Here is a 22,834-nt window from a genome sequence, read left to right on the forward strand (position 1 = left end):
GGTGCTATCTATTTGAATTCTGCTCCTAATGCAAGGTCCTCCTATCCAGTTTACCCCAATTATCCTTCTCACTGCAGCCAACATACACCACATCCCTGTTAAGTATAATTGTTTAACTGACACTGAAATAGGAATGCCTATATACTGGTAGCATTTGGGAGTTTCCAGCATACTGGGAGACCTCTAAGCCTGCAGCTGGGTTGATAATTAACTGTTGATGTTCTCTGCTCTGTCACATACCTGACTTAGATCACATGAAAGAGATAGGATTGTACTCTATGCATGTGTTAATCTGTGGGTCTCCATTTTGTGTGAGTTAAGTCTTTGTTCTCATGCTCTGTGGCAGAAGGATGTGTAAATGACCCTTACTCTAAGGAGCTCAACAGCCTTGGGCTGGAATGCAGGCTATTGGAGCCTGAAAATGAGGGGGGGGGAGCCTTGTTTGTCAGCTCTGATTATAAGTTATTTTATTTCTAAGAAGATGAACCTATGTCTTGGAAAGACATGTGTTATGGAATTATTTAGCTATATCTTTGGGTTTTTCTTATGTTTTGAAGAAAGTTCTGCAAGTAAAGTTTTGAACAATACTTATGGGTCTGGACAATGTTTTATTCCAAAAGGAGTAAGTTTTTATGCATCTAGTTGTTCCAAGCTATGCAATATTTATATCTGCAATAATCCCATGCAGAGGGTTAATGAATCCTGTGGAGCAACATTTCAGTGGACACAAGGGAGGAGAGGGGGCGAAAGTCCCAATGCATGGGCAGAGTTCAACTGGCATAACTTTGGATCCAAGACTATAGTTGATAACATTATTTAAGGAAAAGCCATATCAGGAAAAGTGTGTATTTTTAATCACCAAGTTTTCCTATCTCCAAAGAGAACTCCTTAAGGAAGTAACCCCCCCGCCCCCTTCTGCTGAAACGAGAAGAAAAATGCAGTCATTAAATTTACCATGTATTATCAAACAGTTTCTGTCAAGCTACCCTTTCTTAATGTTTTTTCATTCTGTTCTTAAAGCGCAAGTATGAAGGTGGATATAATTAAGCAAGACAGAAACTCAGCACGTTTTAGCAATCTCATTTGAGATTAAAGAGAAGACGGCAAACACATATGAGCTTATTTGCTGCTGCTAATAAAAGAGAAGACCATCTAATCCCTAACTCTTCACAACCCTAGCACAAAGCTTTTGATTATAATCAGACAATGTAACAGCAAGTAATAAAATGGGAGAAAGTAATAGGAAAACAAGAAATAAAAATTCTATTTTATCAGGAGATATTTGGCTGTCTTGATAGTGTAGAGTGCACACTGCCTGTGTTGTATCAATAAGATAAGGTCACTTTTGGAAACCACATTTGCCGCTATATCATATCATATAGATGTACGGTGAACCATTATCTGATGACACTTTTTTTTAGAGGGGAAAAATGAAGAACTTATTCCTATTAGGAGTAACTCAATGCTTTACAACAGTAGCCCTGCAGAAAGCCAAGTAATTGCTACCACTTCTCTTCATTGCTTTAACTGATTCTCTTGATATGAATCAAAACCCTTCACTGTTCCTTGCACTTCTTATGCTGGAAGAACTGAAGTCCCGCCTTCCCCCCTACCCAGAATAGATTCCTTTTCATCAATTGAACTCTTGTGTGTCTTAAAACCGTATGTGGTGTGCATCTTGGGACCCCTAGTCAAATAAATTGGCTGAAGGAGCAAAGGTACAAGTAGCTATTGCAATTGTTCCAAGACTTTCTGCCCTACATTGAAGGAAATCTCTAATGACTTCATCCTGTGCTTGAATTACAGAGACCCAAGAGGCATTCTGCTCTAAGAGGCTATGCCCTAAGCTACCATTTTTTATAGAAGATTCTGGGGTATAAGATGACTAAATTTCAGTGGGGGAATCAAGGAATGGAACTTCGGGGGTTCATGAACATCACTCCCCTTTCCCCCACAATTCAAGCACTGCTCAGTTAATGTTAATTTTGATGGACTGACCTAGTTGTGTAGCAGTTTCTGTGGCTCCTGTGGTTTTCAAATTGCCTTCAGATCGCCATGTAACAGGTGCTCCCTCTCAAGCACTTTCCATTCATACGAGGGCAGTACAATGAACTGTATATGAGCTGGTAATAGTGCCCTGGTTAACACAACAACGCAAGGACCTCTGATGTGTGTACATACAAAGAGGTTTTGCTTGGCGAGAAAAGGGGGTTGCAATAGCATTCCCCTGCCAGTGACCTGCATGCAGTTATTTGAATCCTCAGACAGAACCTAAACACATAAACTGTATGCAAAGCAGGGATCTTTTCCCATAAGAAGCTGCTGGATCAGATCAATGACCCTTCTAGTCCAACATCCCGTTCTCCCAGTGGCCTACCAGATGTCTGTGGGAAGTCCAGAAACATGACCAGACCCAAAAGCATTTTCCTCTCCAGCAGCTGGTATTCAGAAGCATACTGACTCCGACTATGGTGGCAGAGCATAGCACACTTTCAAAGGCATGCATGTAGGTCAGCAGCTCTTGCAAGAAGAGCTCCTAGGCTGGGTTGGAAGAGCCAGAATTCAAGTGTCAATCAGAACTTTCAATTCCAGTGGCAGCTCACGATATAATCACTTTTATCCAGATCATGGTAGGAAAAGAAAACTTACACTTCCCTTGAGCTGCTTCAGTTTTCCGTTTACTGCTATTTACCTTAAACAAGTGTGCATGTTAATTGCATTGATTGAATTAATGACATGTCTAGTTTGGCCTTTAAAGGCATATTGCATCTGCTGAAGCTTCCAATTAGCTACCATGGCTAAAAAGTCATTGATAAAGAGTCACAGAAAAGTCATTGATAGACTACATTCTTTTCTAAAAGCCACCTAAGTTGTTGATGTGGACTTCAGCACATCTTGTAGCAGCAAATTCCACACATACATTACTTTGTCCTGGGTGTATTGCAAATCAATTTAATTTGATGACTCTACACGTGACCTCAGGATGTTGTGTCAGGCCCCCTCAATCATCTTTAGAAGATGTCACCTCTGGCTAGGGCAATGTGTGGATGAGTATCTCTTAAACATAGCATTATATGGAATTCTGCAAAAACACAAAAAACACTATTTTCCGTGAAGCAGTGGGATTTAAACAGCTTAGAAAACAAATGACCTTTTTTTTTGGTCCTATTTAAAATTAGGAAAGTAATTATCTGTGGAGCATTACAGCTCTTTCTGAGACCGCTTGCCAATATGCAAATATGGAAACTGATGGACAGAGATTGTTCTGTGCATATCAACTTTTGAACCTCTGACCTTTGATTTCCATTCTTTCAGTTCTTTATAACAGGGACAATGGTTAGAAACCGTAATAATCAGTGCATGGAGTAAGGCAATCTCATCAAGGCATTTTATGAAGCGCAGGATTATGTAACATCCAAGCATCATTAGATGCAGCTTGGAGTCATAGACATCAAAATGATCACTTGGAGAAAGAAAGCTTTAATTTAGTCCCACCAGATATAAACATTAACTCTGTGGTTAAACAAAGAAGATGATCCAAAGTAAAAGACTAAGGAAATCTGTAGGTGAAATGACAACATGTGAAGGTGGCTATGGATTTTAACACAAGTGTTGTACAAATAATTAGATGGTTCTTGCTATGTTCTTAAAGTCTTGGACAAAAGAATCCCTGTTGTCATAGCTCTGAAATAGCGATGTGAAATTGGAAAGAAATGGTTAGGCCTTAGTATCACTCAATAATTGCACCCCCCACTCAAACATCTTCAAGCTTAAAACACAAAATCTTCCTGTTATGGATCATTATGAGATAATCCCCCCCTTGCATTTCTCCTTGAAGAAGGCTTTCAAAAATAAAACAAAAGAGAATAAATTTTGCAATGTGGTCTATGTGAGGCTCTGTGAGACAGTATGGAAATTGCAGCTTGTGCAGAACACAATATCCTGGGCTGTGAGCACTATTGCTGTTCAGAACCACAATAAACTCCACTCTTGTGTGAACTGCAGTGTATGTAGTCAAGATTAACACAGGTTCCAAGTTAGGGGAAATCTGACCATGTTAGTTTCTGTTTCTAATTTTTCCAATCTTAGATTCAGTTCTCCACCATTTCCACATCAGTTTGTGATTTAAAAAAACTAATGAAAATTCAACAGCAAATTTCTCCCAATATATACAAGGGTCCCAAGTGATGTCTGTGGAGCACCAGTAGTTCATGAACTTTATTCAAGTGGTCCACTGGGGTGATTCTGCAAAGTGGCATAGCTGTGTGTGTGTTGTGTGAACAACAACAGGTGCAGCAACTGGTCTGTTTGAACTCAGCAGTCCACCTGAAAGGTGAGTGAGATGGTACATAAATGATGAGGAGAGAAGGCCCTGATATCACCAGAAGAATGAAGCCTGGGTTGGTAGTATGAGATGGGTGTTCTCAAACATCCGAATGAAAGTTTGAAGGGAAAAACAGATCCATGCCAAAATGTCATGCCAACCTTGCTTATCTTGTAATCCATAAAATTGTGACCTACTTTCACTCACACTTGTATTTTGGTCTTATTCAACCTCATCTCTGGAGCCTAATGGCTGCCCCTCAAATGGGAGACAATCATCCATTTAGACAAAGGAGTTGCAATAAATTGTGTGTAAATATCCAGAAAGAATTCTTTTTTCTCAAAATTGGTACCATTAACTTGGGGTGTTCATATTTGCTTGAGTGGTAAAAGTTTAAAGGCCAGGACAGAATGTTCCTTTGCCACAGAATGCAACACTAAGAGCTCATAACCCCATTTCTAATGCTAATCTTGTGTTCGTAGTTCAGAAGAATCACTGTGTCTTTGCAGTTCAGAGCAAATTGCAACTGCAAACTATTCTTTGGATTACATACTTTGCTTCTACAATTGGTAAGGTATCATTTACATTTCCTATTATCTTAAAACTTCATGAACTCCATACTTTGAGGAGATGGGGAGCAACACCGCCACCCCATACTTGCATTGATCAGTCACCGACAAGAAATTTAGAACATTGATGAGTGCAGAATTGAACTTACTTTATCTTTGTAAGGTGGATATGGGTGTTTTTATTTGCATTAAACATTTATTGGGCATTCTGCAACCTCTCCACTGCTTCTGTTTTCTGAAAGCCTCCTGGGTGGAGTTACTTCATGACATATTCTCCTGAAGCACAGTTAAGATGAGGATGCAATTGCCTACTGAATACATGAGATCAGGGCACTACCTTACTTTCTTTTTAAGGGAAATCCTTGCTTTTACCTTTAAAGAGAAATATTAGAAACTGTTGTTTTTTAAGAGTAAGAAGACCTCACTTTCTTAAACTGTCAAACAACTTCTAGGCAGTCAGTAGGCAGCCTCTCCACATTCTTGTGTTTACAAGAAAACCCAGCTGAGGACACACTAGCAGTCAACAAGGTGGGCTGGCTCTGCTCACCTGGCTCGGCCAACATAGTGCTCCTGCTTATATGTTAGCACCATGCTGACCTCACCATTCCTTCTCTTCTCCCCCACTCCATCCCTGGATGCAGCAGTGACCTGGGCAGATGAGCACACCTGCCCCACACCATTGCCTGCAGATGCAAGGGTATCATGGGATTTCCAGAAATAAGGGCATATTCAGAAGGTTGCAATATACAGACCACCATAAACATGATTTGTAGAATGAAAGAATGATGCTCTTGATTCAAATACCCATTGGTCACCTTGGATAGCCTGAAACTGACCCAAATGGAATGGGATTACAGCCAGTTTATGTACTTTTTAGCCACTTAAACTGTCTAGCGTGTTTCATTTCACTGAGTTCTCTAAATTCCTGGCATATTTCTGCATCTTGCTAAACATTTTCTCTGTTGGCACAGAGGTTCAGATGACAGCTGATATATAAAGAGTGGGAAACTACTGAACCTTTTGTTTTCCTCTTTTTATTACCATATAAAACATAGCAAGTATGTGGACAGATTTGAACAACTATTCCTAATGTATGAGCTGATTGATTTTCCTTACAAGCCTCACTGGGCAGTGTTGCACACAAACTATTTTACCTGAAATATTTCTACTTCTTTGCTTTACAAATATATGCCCTAGGTGTTCAACAGAATATTTGGGGGTTAGTCACACATTCTCAGTAAAATAAACAACACTATGCGACATTCACACAATGCAGCAAGTAATATAAGAGAACTCAGGATACCTGACATTTCCCCCCAAACCAGTAGAAGAAAATCTTACCACAGCAACGAGGATAAAATATTGTTTGTATTGGAAGTGTGGTTTAATCTCATGTGCTTTGAAGAATATCATACATTATAAACTATGTCATATTGCCTATTTCTACATGCATCTAAAAGAAAACAAAAAAAAATATATTAATTCAAAATGCATTCCTCTTTAGTGGAGGTTCTTAGATTTTCAGATAACGTGGATCAAACTATTTTCAGTTCTAAATGTAATGTTACATGGGCTTGGTTTGAAGGTCATAATTCCAGCTGCAAAACAATTTGCTTTGTTTCCCTGTTTATGCTTTCACATTGATATGTATGTAAATTACCATCTGGCTAAGGTGTAAATCACTCCCAGCCAGTATGGATAACGGTCAGGGATGATGAGAGTTGTAATCCATAACATCTGGGGGATACCACGTTGGCTACCCATGGTCTACATAGCTTAACTGGAAGTCTGGCATTGGTTTAACTGTAGTTAATGCTAAAACCAAGAACACCTGATAGCCTAGAAACAGCATCATTTTTTAAAAACACACACACACACACACTAAAAACAAAGACAAACCCTGCAATGATTACAAATGGAGCATGGAGCTGGACTAGGCCCAGTTTTACCAGCTTCTTATTGTGGTGCTTGGAGTGGAGCTCTGCACCTTCTTCCCTACAATGCGAGCCAAGCTAGGGATGCCACCATTCCCACTGCTCATGCTGCCTCTGCCTCCACCACTGTGGAGCTCTTAGGAGCAGCAGCTGCAGCAAGCACAGTTCAAGTGGCCAACCCTCCTGTGTCCACGGAGCCCTGCTGCAGAACTCCCTTGAGTGTCATCTCAGTTCCCTGGAAGCCATTTGTCAAAATGACAAATTCCTCCCTTCCCTTCAAATATCAAGAATACAGTTTGTGTGTTTTCTATAGATTAGTTTCCACAGTCATCACAGTGTTGCCCCAACTGGGGCTTTGCTGACTACGTTGCCATCTTTGACTTTCTGAGGAGATATCAGATATGACGCAAGATTGGCTCAACAACAAACCAGAAGGCTCCACTTTGGGATAAATAATGCCCATTACTATCAATGGTTGCCTACTTTTTACCTTTACCTTACTTTTTATGGTCACAGTTACAACTGTAGTGATGTGTGCTTAATCATCAGCCAGATAGAACAATAACAACGGACAACAAGAAAAAATATATTTCTGCTCTTTTAGTTACTAGGTCGAGGTCTCTCACTTAATAGAATCTGAACTAATGAAAAGCTTACTGTGTGAGCAACTGAAGCAATGTGTGTCAACAAGACAGAATTTCCTGATAGTGTTGTAAGGACATGTGCAAAACTTATTGCTTGGGTCATGGAGTTAATGAAGGGCTAGAGCCTTAATAGGTAAAGAAATGATGAATAATCACTGTCGGAAGCACAAGTGAGCCAGCAAATGGAGTAGAGCAAATGTGGAATGCCGTATTTATCCTCAAGTTCTCTTTCCCCCTGCCACTGAGTTCCTTATGCTTTTGAGATGCTGAGTGATGCACTTTGTTTGCTAATCTTTTCTTCTCATTTCTGTTTAATCACTCTTAATTGGTAAATGTTAGATTTGACAGAACAAGGCTTTCATCAGCACAGAAGAAAGCTGTGGGGATTAGTATAGGGAATAAATACACATCTCTGCTCTTCATGCTGCAAAGAACAGTCATAGAAAGCTTTGTTGACTTGCTTCCAAACTAGGTTGTAGGTTATTTATTTTTAACTATTTATAGCAATAGCAATCATGTTAGCCTGCTTTTCAACATATGAGCCCAGAGTGGAGTAAGCTACAAATCAAAACACTGAAAGCAACTCACATACCATTTATACAGTACAGGCTTTAATTCCTGCAAGATCTGCTCCCTGCTTTCCTTGTGTTTTTCCACCTGGCCAGGGAGGATGAGATCCTGACTGGATGCAAGCTACACAAGCTGAGGCTGCTGAACAGACCCTTGGGCTGGGGTATTGTTTAGGGGTTTTTGCTGCTGCTGTTCCTGTTATTGAGATTATTTTTTGTATCTTTATTTTTTATATTTTAGGATTTATATAAATTATTTCAATTTTGTTGTGTACTCTTTGTTGTGCTTTCTTTATTGTTTATGACTACTTTTCTAATTATTCAAATCTTTTGCATGTTGCAAAGCTGCCTTGAGCATGGCTTTGACTGTTGAAAGCAGAATACAAATAAAATGAGGAAGAGGAGGAAAATATTAGTCTACTTTAAAAAACACACAAAAAAACCCCACAAACTGCAGAATGAGCTCCTTACTTTGCAGCCACAGAACTAATATTAATATCCTACCACTGCTGGTGGTACATCAAGACCTCCTGCCCAGTCTGATATCTGAGGATATTGACAGACCAAAACATCAAGGATTTTTTTTCTGTTATGTGCATCCCAGATTAGGAAGAACAAATTGAATCCAGTTGGTGCTTCCTGTGTATTGATCAGGTGGCTGGTACTACTCTTATCCCCTATAATTCAACTAACACAATATAAAAATATACAGATGGATGGGAATTATTTTAGTTACATCTCATACAGGATATGTATTCTTAGATCCCCCAGTGTTGTGGTGGTTGCTTTAAAGCTATTCTAGCAGCACTGGGGATGGGCACAATCCATTTCCCTGTGGAATTTTCCAGAGAAGATGCTGCTTATTCTATAGTAGTTCTGGTCATAGTAGTTGTTAAATAATAACAATAACAACAACAACAACAACAACAATAGTAGTAGTAGTAGTAGTAGTAGTAGTAGTAGTTATTTATTTATTTATACCCCGCCCATCTGGTTGAGTTTCCCAGGCACTTTGGGTGGCTCCCAATCAAGTGTTAAAAACAATAAAGCATTAAATCTTAAAAACTTCCCTAAACAGGGCTGCCTTCAGATGTTTTTTAAAGATAAGATAGCTGCTTATTTCCTTGACATCTGATGGGAGGGCATTCCACAGGGCGGGCGCCACTACCAAGAAGGCCCTCTGTCTGGTTCACTGTAACCTCACTTCTTGCAATGAGGGAACCACTAGAAGGCCCTTGGAGCTGGATATCAGTGTCCGGGCAGAACGATGGGGTGGAGATGCTTCTTCAAGTATTATCATTATTTTGCCTTCAGAGAAAATAGGAGCTTCAGACAGAGACCAACATTTCACAGGTGGTGTGGAATGAAGGAAAGAGAGTGGGGGAGAGGGAGATGATGCATATGCAGGGGACAGCAGTATTGGGACCATGGCATGTAAAAAGATAATATAACTTGCCTACACACAGAGAGAGAATGACCACCCCCTCACCCACTTAAAGCTACATTTTGCTATGAGTGAGGAGCTCTTACAAGTGCCAAAGACATCTTCTCTCCTGAAGCAAATATCAGTTGAGGAAGGTGTGGAGGGGAAGGGGTAAAGTTTGTGCAGTGTCCCACACACTGTAGTTCTGGTCCTAATGTTTCTTGTAGCTAGTTCTGCCTGATGAACAGTGCATTCCAAACCATGCCAACTCAGAAGTCCTTTTGAGTTCATTGGGTCTTACACACAAGTGGGGTTAGGAATACAATCTTAGACTGGAAAACAGTACAGCCACAAAGGGTTAATGAGTCCTCCACTCACCTACCTTGCAGACGGCTTCTTTAAAGTTAAAACCAAAACCTCAGGATCTTCCATGGATCTCCCATGGATCTCCCACGTACCACCTAATTTGGCCCTTAGGTGTGGAGAATCACTAATGCAGACCCTCCAAGTGTCCCTGTTTTCCAGGGATGTCCCTCATTAAAAGAAGCCATCCCAGTTTCTGATTTGATCCTGGAATGTTCCACTTTTCCTTAGGATGTCCCTATTTTCATTGGAGAAACGTTGGAGGGTATGGAGTTATCTGACCCCTGTGCTGTCTGAAGGCAATCCTGTATAGGGAAGTTTTTCAAAAAATGTGTAATGCTTTATTATGTTTTTATATATGTTCGAAGCTGCCTAGAGTGACTGGGGCAACCCAGTAAAATGTGTGGGGTATAAATAGTAAAATTATCATTATGGAATGGGACATCCCTATTTTCATCGGAGAAATGTTGGAGGGTATGCAAATGGTGTTCAATTGTATCAGATCCATGTATATGCATTGAGCTATTTATTGTGGGTGGTTATCTTTGCTTCATCCATTAGAAATGCGAGAGGAAAAATGCATTAATTCCGTTGCAACATACCACTAGATTCATATTAATTTCTAATAACAAATAAAAATGAAAACTCTATTATTTATTTGTATTGATTTCTATTCAGGCTGATTACTTACTAGATCTAGTTGAATTTCTACAGTATTTATTAGGTGGTTTATGTGATTAGTTTTGTTCTCATTTCATTAAATAATTCATTTGTACTAGTCAGCTATAACTTGGGGAAAAGTTGCCAAAAATATTAATCAGAAACCATTATTTGATGAAAACAATCACACCCTGGGCTGAAACTGTGGAATAAACAGTTCTGAGGCCATATATTCCAGCATTTATTAGTTGCATTCATATTTTCATTACACCAAGCAGTAATATTAATTTCGATAGTCTTCCTCAAAGTGGTAAAATAAATCTTATGCAGAAGTATTTGCAAGCTTAGGGACTTCATCAAGCCCTTTTTCTTCCAAGATTTGGCTTTAAAATAAACTAGCTCTGTACTTTTATCACTAAACTAATTAGCTGTGGTGCTTGGGAATATACAGAAAATGGAAGGAAAATTAATTCGGCAAATAAAAATATAAGTATATATTCTTGCTCATTTTTTATTTAAACCACTCTCCACAACTATTATTTTTAAAATCATATGGTCCTTGGGGGGGGGGGGGGAGCAGATCTTCCTATCCATGGTCCTTTACTTTAGAGAAGGAAATCTGATGTCAGATACCCGCTTCTCAATACTAAAGCAATATCAGAGTTCTTATGCCAGTAAGGTCTAAAGTGGGCTTCCCAGACTGAATAGGGAAAAGGCACAGATCTGAAGAGTTTTACGTCTTTCTGCTCCCTCAACATGTTCCTAGGCTCAATATAAATCAGTTCCTATGATTTTGCTCTCATTGTTCCGTGTGTGTGTGTGTGTGTGTGTGTGTGTGTGTGAGAGAGAGAGAGAGAGAGAGAGAGAAAGCCATAAAAGGGATTGACAAGTGGTTACTCAGTGAATCCATGTAGAGCTTGCTCATTGGCACATCTGCAACATGCCTAAGTGTGTATGCTTGTGTGTGCATCTATTCTTCCTCATCAATAGTATATTCAGGAGGAGGAGCCTGAATGTCCAAAAGAGGGTTTCTATATGTACCTGCAGCTGTTTTACCATGGATAATTTTAAATACCAATGCAGGGTTTTTTGGATGATCTTAAAGATCTTGGCAAGACACAGTGGAACAGAAAGCCTCTATGTTAGGGGTTGGGACTTGTGGCCCTCCAGTTGTTGTGAGACCACAACTCTATAAGAATGTAAGAAGAGTCTGCTGGAATAGGCCAATGTCCATCTGTAACCTGGGAATGATGAAAGTTGGACTCCAACATTTCTAAAACCACAGATGTTCCTCACCCCTGATCTATGGTATGTAAATCCCAAAACCTTTGGAGTTCTGTAGGCCAAAGCATGGGTTTTCAAGTGTGCCTGGAAGACAATAGAGAACTCGTTATTTCATAGGGTTTTGCTGAATTTTCACGAGATTCTTTTTTCATCACGAAAGCTTACATTTTGGGTATGTGCATGCAAAGTTTTCTTCAAAGATAAAACCCCCGGGAGGGAGGGCAAAAATGCCTTTTGCTACAAAACTGTGTTTTGTTCTCCTTTGCCAAAGAAACAGTAATTTTAAAGGAGGCAGTTGGCCACATTATGCACAGCATAATTTTTGCTGCCTCATTTGCCTAGATAGAGGAGAAATCGCACTGCACAGAATGCAGTAATTTTGTCCTTTAAAGTGGCTGATTTTGAAAGAACAGAACATTGTTGCCACAAAGGAAGGAAACATTGTGTGCTCCTGAAGGGTCACCAGAATGGATGCCTCTTTTTCAGGGCAAAGCTGTTTTGTGAAAAGTTTTGTCAAAAGCTCAGCCCTCATATTTGGCTACTATGTCTGCTGTTGTGCCCAACTCCATCTGCCCTCATTCATGTGATCCTTCTCTCTGCCTGTCTCTCTCCCTACCCCTCGCTCTCCTTTTGTTGATTTTGAATTTGACTGTATCAAAAAGTAATTGAGTACAGGCAAGACCATTTTCCATCTGGTTAGTGTTTGAGAGGGTATATTGAGTATGTTTTATGCCATCATTCCCTATTTCACCATGAGCGGCATGTATTGTTATGGATGCTGGCCTAACTTGCCAGCCTGACCATACCTTCTGTCAGGCAAATTGGTTGGCTAATGGCCCAGAAGGGTTGGTCAGTGTTTTCCCAGTAGTCATGAAATAGCTGGGTCTTCCTTGGCTGTTCTAAGGATTCAGGCAGACTTGATGTATGTTCCAATTCAGCATTAATGAGCAGATTTTCCCAAGGAAAGCAGCAGGGGGGGGCAGAAATATGCTCAAGCAAAGAACTTTAAACCTCTGGTGTGTTCCTAGAAAGTGCAGGGCAAAAGGTAAGTGTGGCTGAACCCTTATGGGAAGAACTCAAAAGAGCTAGGGACATTTGTACAGTAGTACCTCAGGTTACAGACGCTGCAGGTTACAGACTCAACTAACCCAGAAATAGCACCTCGGATTAAGAATTTTGCTTCAGGATGAGAACAGAAATTGTGCTCTGGTGGCGTGGCGGCAGCAGGAGGCCCCATTAGCTAAAGTGGTACCTCAGGTTAAGAACAGACCTCCAGAATGAATTAAATTTTTAACCCGAGGTACCACTGTATAACCTATTCCACGCTAGCTAGGAGCAATGTAATTCAGGTCTCTCCTCATGTAAAAAAATTAAGAATTTTGAGTTACAGAAGGCAATTTTAATGTGTTTTGCTTAGCCTTTCTTGGAAATATGATGCGGAGCAGTAGATATGCTCCTTTTAGTAGTGCTTTGGCTTCATCTGTGGTCAGTTTATACCAGTAGCTGCTGGTGAGGCAATTGTAGTGGTGGGTTCTGCTTCTCTCCTGGCTTCCCAGCACATCAGGCCACTGGTGCTTAGCAAGGGGGACAGGGGCAAGGCAGCAGGAGTTTTGTGGTTGCTCCGGCAGGGCCAATCCAATACACCTGACACAGTGTCCCCACTGTGCATGCACAATTCTAAGCACCTGCTGCCTTGCCACCCCTTCACTCTTGGTAAGCACCATTGACCCACTGTGTTGGGAAGCTGGAGGAGCAACAAAGCCCCATCCACACTGTCTCACTAGCCACTACTGGCTTTGTTGTTGTTTATTTGTTTATTCGTGTCCGACTCTTCGTGACCCCATGGACCAGAGCACGCCAGGCACTCCTGTCTTCCACTGCCTCCTGCAGTTTGGTCAAACTCATGCTGGTATCTGCGAGAACACTGTCCACTACTGGCTTATACAGTTATAAATAAACCCCAATACTGTTTTACATAAGCAAAGCACAATGTTTCCAGGAATGGCGGAGTTATTCAATTCCATTAGCATTCAAAGTCAAACCTAATTCACACTTTCTAAAACAATACATGAACTGAAACACAGGCAACCTTCAAAATGTGCACTTAACTATATTTTACAAGGCGGTTATACAGCCAAGTAATGTATACCAAAAAAAAAAAGGCATTCTAGGGTATGGTGTGCATATATATGCATATATTACTGAAAATAGCAGTAGGGGAAACTATGCAAAAAAATTGTATATTTGGCAAAATTCCAGGCAAAAAAATCTGTATATTAGGAGAATTTTGCACTAAAATACTGATGGAGTTTTATGACAGCTTCTTTTTTAAAAAAATAAAAATCATGAACTGATGTAGAAATTTGAATAACTATACTAAGACTGGTAAGATAAGAAACTGAGAGAGACCAACATTGACTGATTCACTCCTCTCTAGTTTTCAGAGATGAGTTCTTCCCAAGATAAACAAGTGCTAGAACTTCTCATTCCTTAGATAATTAAGGAACATACATAGCAATGTCTGGACAACAGACGGATTTTGTGCCAATCACCTAAAAGACCTACTACTTCCTTTCCAACGAAGAGCTTTTATGCTAGCAAGACTAAATGCTTTCCCCTTTGCAGTGACCACAGGTAGATACTTGCAAATTCCTTATCAATCTCACCTGTTTGCCTGTAATCAGGGAGTACCAGATTCACTGGACCATATTCTTTTGGACTACCCTTTGCACAGCAGACTCCGCAAACAGATGCTGCGCAAGATGTTGGACCTGCGCCCCATGGCTCCAAGAGAAAGCCAAATGAGGTTCCTCCTAGTGGATAGGGACAAGGACGTTACTGCCCCAGTGGCGTCCTTTTTAATCTCCATCTTACCCAAAAGGGTTCTTAATTATTCATCCCTCTAGGGAACAGACAAGATGAAGCAGAACAATCAAGTACCTTGTGATCCTCAACAGCCTAACTCCTGTCCCTTTTAAATTTATCCTAGTGTTTTGATATGCTTTAACTCATAATGCTAATAAAGGTATTTGTATTTGTTTGTACATCTCACTCTGATAGTTTGAATCCAGTTTAACTGGAGATAGCCAGTTATAGCACACATTTACTCTAATGTGCTCTGCTTTTGTGCATTACTTATTTTTCACAAGCAATATTTAGAGGCAATCCCTTTCTGTTGGGCTTCTCTTCCTTTCAAACAAACTATGGCTCTGGTGGAGATGGATGTCAAAGACATGTTACTGCCCTTAACTTTTCTCAAATGTTGAGAAAATGAGAGCTAGCAGATAATGATGGGAGGAAAGGGGAAGAGATTTAACCATCTGCCTCCTCTTCTGACATAATGTTGTTGAAGAATGGAGGTGCCTGGTGGAGTGAAAAATAGGCCTATTGTGCCCATCCTACATCTTTAGGATTATCCCAAACCTCTGGCTTTTGGAAACTAGATAAACACTAGGATTTTTAGAACAGCTATTCAATAAAATAAAATGCATTATGCTGTATTCTCAGAACTTATTTTTGAAAAAGAAAAGAAAAGAAAAACTATACATGAGGGAGTGAACAATCTTCAGACTACGTATTAGAGAATACTGGATGGAGGCTATAATATACTGTAGTATAAGAGAAAGAACCCCCTTAGATAAAGCTGAAAAGGGGGGAAATCGTTTTAGGATATTCATGTCCCCCAGGGAGCAGAAACCATTGACCAATTCTTTTCCAGAGACTTTTTTTATTTCAGTAATATTTGAAAGACCTTCTGAACTTGGAATAACCCAGAGGGTATTCTTCTCTGCTACACTTTTAAAACACAATCCACAGGCTTTGGTTATTAAAGCACTAAGATTCCCCCATGTAGAACAAATAATAAAAGCTGTCAGAGAAATACCTTGGCAGTATTATAGAAATGTGACATTTCCCCCCATGAAACACACTTGACCAAGAATGAAAGAAATAAACACAAAACTGATCCTAGTGGAAAAATACTAATAGATACAGCAAGAAGGATTTAATATAATACAGTGGACGCTCAGGTTGTGAACGTTATCCGTGCGGGAAGCACATTCGCAACGCACAGGGTTCGCAACCCACAGCGCCGCATGTGCACACGTGTGGGTCGCGATTCGGTGCGTCTGCGCATGCATAAGCGCCAAAACCTAGAAGCAACCCGTTCCAGTACTTCCGGGTTTGGCGCAGTGTGCAACCTGAAATCGTGCAACCCAAAGTATCTGTTTTAACAAGCTTTATTTCTTAGTTATGGCAATGGTGGCCAATGTGGTGCCCCTTAGATGTTGATGGATTTCAACTCCTGTCATTATGCCATTTTCAGTCCAGTATCATCTGAAGGTCAACATGTTGGCTACCCGCAATTTGAAACATAGGAATTCTGCATCAGAAAGTAGGGCTGTGCACTGGCTCTGGCAAAATGCCAGCTCCTGGACCACATCAGGATTTCACTAGGGTGGATTGAGATAGCCCCAGATAGCTCTGGGTCTGGATTCAGTTTGGGCCACCTGGAATAATCTGGGACAGTTGAAAGGAGTAGAGAAATTGGATGGCCCTTCTCTGCAGCAGCAGAATGGGTGGAGGGGGAAATGATTTTGCACCCAGCCTTCTGCAGAGAGAAGGCAGCAGGTTTCTGCCTTGCTCATAAAAGTGAGCAAAAGGCAAGACAGCAGCACATACTTTCATGAACTAACCAGTTGGAAGCATCATTTTCTTATTTCCATTTAGCATACTTTACAGTAAAAACCTGACATTTGGCAAATGTTGACCTTTACTGGTAATTTTAAGCAACCAGGATGAAATGCCTTTTATTGGTAAATAAAGGAAATGTGAATAACAATTAGACATTTATCAGATTTACGTACTCAATTAGCCTTGCAATTTTGAATTAAATGCCAGTTATAATTGTGCCACACAGCTTGTTTGGGATATTTATAGCCAAGTCAGAGTAAATGATAGAAATACTGTAGACTGGTCATTTTTCCAGAAACACTCATTTATTCCTGAAATTTATCAGTCAGTGGTCCTGTGTATACTAACAAGCAACATGGAACTCCTATCTTTGACATTGCACCCATTACTCCAGCAATCTTTTTCTAGAAATCTGTCTGTTCTAGAAATCTTGCACGGTAATCCTTTGCATGTTTACTCAGAATTAAATCCCCTTGAATTCTATGTAGTTTACTCCCAGGTTAATGTGTACATGATTACGCAGTAGCGTAGCATGGGGGGGTGCAGGGGGGGGGCCGGCCGCACCGGGCGCAACATCTGGGGGTTAGGGGGTGCAAATCCACGGGTTAGGGGGTGCAAATCCACAGGTTAGGGGGCACAAATTACTTGCCTTGCCCCGGGTGCTGACAACCCACGCTACGCCACTGTGATTACGGCCCCAATTATCTTTCTAGGTTGTGCAGTGGTACCTCTGGTTATGAACTTCATTTGTTCCGGAGGTCCGTTCTTAACCTGAAAATGTTCTTAACCTGAGGTACCTTTTTAGCTAATGGGGCCTCCTGCTGCCACCACGCAATTTCTGTTTTCATCCTGAGGTAAAGTTCTTAACCCGAGGTACTACTTCCGGGTTAGCGGAGTCTGTAACCCGAAGTGTTTGTAATCCAAGGTGTTTGTAACCCGAGGTACCACTGTATTTTTAAAAATGGAACCTTCATTATTATAAAGTGGGGTAGAGAAACTGTGGCCCAACAGATATTGCTGAACTGCAACTTCCATCAGCCCCAGCAAGCATGGTCAATGGCAATAATAATGATGATGGGATGCAAGGATGATAGGAGTTGTAGTTTAGGAACATTTGGAACATTACACACCTCTGTTATAAAGGATGCAGCTATCCACTGAGCCTTTCACCTGCCTATGCAGGACCAACCCACCTATGAGGCAAGGCAAGGTGACTGTCTCAGATGGCAGGATCCACAGGGGCAGCAAGAATCAAAATGTCTTTGTATATATGGGACTTTTTCATGTGCTCCAGCAGTCTCTCTTTTTCCTGCTTCCAGTGTGTGTCCAGAAGATGCATAAATTTAGCTGGCACGTAGGTCAGAATCTAGTCATCTTTTTTAGTGTTAGAGCATCATTTTATAAATCTATAAAACACACACACTCAGTGGTTTCCTAAGCAATGCAATAAATGGTTTGTGGTCTGATTCCAAAGCCAGTTTCTGGCCATAAATGTATTGATTAAATCATTCATGCTCAGGTAATATTTCCAACATCTCCTTCTCAATTTGTGCATATCTGGTTTCTGCATCTGACAGTGATTTGGATTCAAGTGCTATTGGCTGCCAACAGTCATAATATTTCTGTAAAATCACTCTACCTAGCTCAAATAGTGTTGAAATTTTATAGACCTTTCCGGAGTATATAGTCATTTAATATTGGGTCCCATATCCCATTTTCTTCCCTGAGGTTGTCCATCATTGCTTCCATTCTGCATCCCAGCTCATTCTTTCATGCTCAGAAACTGTCCACAGAGGAAATGGAGAAAATACATTTTCCATAATAACCCACCCTTACTCTGAAATCTACCTTTAACTAGTCATGTGCCAATATTGCCATTTAGCCGGTATTCTTATAGCCATGTCCCTGAAAGTAAGCCCTGCTGAGTAGATAGTTGTCCCAATTTTCCAGGGACAGTCCTGGAATTACGAAAGCCACCCTGGCTTTTGATTTGATCCCAGAATGTCGCTATTTCCCCTGCCAGTGCTGCCACCATTGAGCTTGGGGTGGAGGATGAGGTATCACTTGTACCAAGTGGGGGCAGCGGTGAGGGAGCATCCCATGGCCTCTGTATGGCCTCTCCATGGCTGCTGCTGCCAGCTTCCCCCCTTGGGCAGCTCATAGCTGTTGCTGGACAGTAGAGGGGAGGCTTCCCACATCAAGGCCCAGCTCCACATGACACCAGCTCTGAGAGGCAGGCAGAAGCAGCGGCGTAGCGTGGGTTGTCAGCACCCGGGGCAAGGCAAGTAATTTGCGCCCCCTAACCTGGGGCAAGGTAAGTAATTTGCGCCCCCTAACCCGGGGCAAGGCAAGTAATTTGCGCCCCCTAACCTGGGGCAAGGCAAGTAATTTGCGCCCCCTAACCCGGGGCAAGGCAAGTAATTTGCGCCCCCTAAACCCTAACCTGCCGCCGCTGCCAGCTTCTTCTTGCTGCTGCCTGGACTGGTCTGGTGTGGTTCTCTCCCGCGATCAGCGCTGCGCTGGGCAGCCGCTGCACTGTCCCTCCCCCAGCCAGTCCCTCTCTCTCTCTCCGCACCGCACGCCTGGCACCCACCCCCTCCACAGTGGGCGGCGACCCAGCGGCTCGGATCGGATTCGCACAGCCAGCACTGCAGTGAGAGAGAGTGAGTGAGCCAGGTAGGGGCAGAGAGCTGCGAGTGCGAGCGCGCCCCCCGATGTTGCGCCCGGTGCGGCCGGCCCCCTCCCGCACCCCCCATGCTACGCCACTGGGCAGAAGGCAGGGCTGCCCTGGGAGCGAAGGAAGGGGGAGCACAGCAGAGTGCAATGAGTCTTCATGCATCTGCACCTCATCTTGCCCCTTTTAAAAATTTATTTATTGCTAAAAATTTATTTATTGCTAAAAATTTATTTCTTGCTTTTGTAAATCTATCAAAGAATAAAATAAAGATGAGATCAAGGGGTTTTCTCAGAATGGTGGAAGGTGTGTGTGCTGTGTCCTGTTGGTGTAAGGTAAAGGTAAAGGTAAAGGTAAATGACCCCTGGATGGTTAAGTCCAGTGAAAGACGACTATGGGGTGTGGTGCTCATCTCGCTTCAGGCCGAGGGAGCCGGCGTTTGTCCACAGACAGGATTCTGAGTCGTGTCCACGACTCGCTTCTGCTGTAATGGGAAACCATGATATGTGCCAGAGTGCACAGAGATGCCATCTACTTTTCCACCACAGCGGTACCTCTTTATGTACTTTCTCTGGTGGTGGTACCTGCCTTTCTTTTGATAGGAAATGCTCTGTGGGTGGAGGGACAAAATGGGTGTGTGTGTCGAGGAGGGTCAGTTGGGGTGAGTCAGAAATGTTCCTATTTTCACCTGAGGAATGCTGAAGGGCATGGATACATACAGGATCACATGGTAAAATATCTCCCTTAGTACAGTTAACCTCATATTTATTCATGCCACCAACAATTTGGGATACAATTCTAGTTAGCTGCAGCAGCATTTAAGGCTTGCCAAATCTTGTGATCATATTTATTTGGGGTTGAGTTCCACATTATGTCTAAACTGACTGCACATCTCATGTGATGTTGTGGTTACATTTTTAGTAATAAGATTATGCCAAGGATTAGACAATCTCTACTGTACAAACAGAGCCTTAGCTGCATTTTTAAAAATGTTGTTCTGGGCATCTGCCTTAAAATCCCCTTTGCCTCTTTTTTTCAGGATGCTGCTCTGGAGCAATTCATTAATGAATGACACCATGTATAGCAACTATTTAAAATGTGCTCTGTATGCATGTGCAGTATTTGTGCAGGCTGATCATGTTTATTCAGAAGTGTGTTCCACTGATTGGAGTGGGATTTATTCTCACTCAGTAAGTAAGTGTGCATGAGAATGCAATAAGATGCATTAGTATAGGATAAAAATCCTTAGGATTGGTAAGTTCTGGGAGTCAGGGGCATGGAAACCAGCTAAGACACGGAACACTGAGTTAGACAAACCTCTAATACCCATATACCAAATTAAATTATACATTCCTTTTCTCTGTCTTGTGAGAAGCCCTAGACAAATGGTTAATCAGTCAAAAGAAGAGAATGAACAGTGTTATGTTCAAGGAGAGAAATAAAAAGCAAGCAATAGTGGTTGTATCCTACAGATAACCACTCACTAAGTCTCCAAGTTTCAATCCCAAAATGGCACAACAACTTTAGCAGAAGAACCAAAAAGTTTAGTAGGGGAACCCACTAAGGTGAATAACCTAAAGCTGAGCATACTTTGTGCTCTCCTGAATGACGATGGAGTGCTGGAAAAAAACTGGGGGGGGGGGGAGCCTTGTGGAAAGGATGGAATAGAATATCCTGGGAAGGGTCCTGGTTGGCTGGCTGACATGTTGAATAGGTGCACTCCAGGCACCACTTGTACTCAAAAAATTTCCACAACTGTTCACCTGTTAGATTTAGTTCTTGTGAAGTGTGCAAAACATTTACAAATTAAGGACGGCATCTTGAAATCAGTCGTGCACAAAAAATGCCCTTAAATAGAGTTGATCTGTGTGTACTTTGCTTCAGGATTGCAATCCCAATGTTGCGCCTGCCGAGCCCAACTAATTGGGATAGGACTTCAGCACTCAGCAGGTACCTGTGGCAAAAAAGCACATAGTTGCTTGCATCATTGTTACAGGTGAGCAATTCCCCCCTCCCAAAAAAGCTCAATAAAAATTAATTTGGGGGTGGCTAAACTAAATTTATAGGGACACGGGTGGCGCTGTGGGTTAAACCACAGAGCCTAGGACTTGCCGATCAGAAGGTCGGCGGTTCGAAACCCCACAATGGGGTGAGATCCCATTGCTTGGTCCCTGCTCCTGCCAACCTAGCAGTTCGAAAGCATGTCAAAGTGCAAGTAGATAAGTAGGTACCGCTCTGGCGGGAAGGTAAACGGCATTTCCGTGCGCTGCTCTGGTTCGCCAGAAGTGGCTTAGTCATGCTGGCTACATGACCCGGAAGCTGTACACCGGCTCCCTCGGCCAATAAAGCGAGATGAGCGCCGCAACCCCAGAGTCGGTCACGATTGGACCTAATGGTCAGGGGTCCCTTTACCTTTACCTTAAACTAAATTTGGGGACACTGAGAGGATGTTTGCTCCCTGGCACTGCATATGCTAAAGATGGCCCTGCTCAGCCTTGCTGACATGGTCAAAAGGAAAGGAGAGCAATGCATTTGGCAGCGCCACAAATCCAACTCAATGGTGTAATGTTGGAAAATGTTGATCACTTCTCTACCTAGGCAGTTATCTTTCCACAAGGACCAACATTGATGTCGAAATCCAGCATCGCCTGAGCTCTGCGAGTGCGGCTTTCTCCCGATTGAAGTGCAGAGTGTTTGAGGACTGGGACATTCACAGGGAAACCAACATGCTTGTTTACAAAGCTATTGTACTACCAACCTTACTATATGCTTGTGAAACATGGTTCACTTATAAACGCCACCTCCAACTCCTTGAAAGATTCCATCAACGGTGTTTCCGAAAAAACACATCACTTGGAAAGACAGGCGAACTAATATCAGTGTACTGGAAGAAGCAAAGATCACCAGTGTTGAAGCAATGATTCTTCAACATCAACTTCGTGGACTGGTCGTGTTGTGTGGATGCCTGATTATCATCTTCCAAAGCAACTACTTTATTCCAAACTTAAAAATGGAAAGCATAATGCTGGTGGTCAACAAAAGAGGTTTAAAGACTGTCTCAAGGCAAATCTAAAAAAAATGTGGTATAAACACTGACAACTGGGAAACACTGGCCTGTGAGGGCTCCAGTTGGAGAACAGCCTTTACCAAAGGTGTCATGGGCTTTGAAGATGCTTGAACTCAGGACAAAAGGGAGAAACGTATTAAGAGGAAGGCACACTTGGCAAACCTTCACAGTGATCAACTCCTGCCTGGAAACCTATGTCTCCACTGTGGAAGGACATGTGGATCCAGAATTGGCCTCCACAGTCACTTAAGACTCACTGTTAAGACAGTGTTCATGGAAGACAATCTTACTTGGCTACGAGTGATCGCCAAAGAAGAAGACGACTCCTTAGCAGTGGTTATGGATTTTTTCTTGGGGGTTTAGTCTGAAAGCCTTTCTCAAGTACTATTTATGGTGTTAAATATGTGCTTGTATCATATGGAAACATTCACTATTGAGTTTTACCATACTTGTATATTGTCAGTGCTTTCTTTCTAAAAAATGTCTAGGGGTTCTCTCATTTTCCTGCTCATATTTAAATACTACCCCTCCAATGAGGCAAAACTTAGATTCACAAAATGTTTAGGGGGTATGCATACCCTGCGTACCCCCAGAAAAAAGCACTGTATATTATACATCAAAATTGATATTC

At 41.8% G+C, this 22,834-nt stretch overlaps 1 long non-coding RNA gene across 1 annotated transcript; it reads left to right on the forward strand.

The window, feature by feature from the left end:
- The first annotated feature begins 4,272 nt into the window (after positions 1-4,272).
- Positions 4,273-21,052, forward strand: LOC310705663. Its single transcript, XR_014525441.1, has 3 exons — positions 4,273-4,333; positions 4,807-4,893; positions 21,021-21,052. It is a non-coding gene; the product is annotated as an uncharacterized lncRNA (long non-coding RNA).
- The last annotated feature ends 1,782 nt before the right edge of the window (positions 21,053-22,834 follow it).

The sequence above is a fragment of the Podarcis liolepis genome (assembly GCF_965112155.1).
Source record: "Podarcis liolepis genome assembly, chromosome: 4".
In the NCBI taxonomy this organism is placed as follows: domain Eukaryota; kingdom Metazoa; phylum Chordata; class Lepidosauria; order Squamata; family Lacertidae; genus Podarcis; species Podarcis liolepis.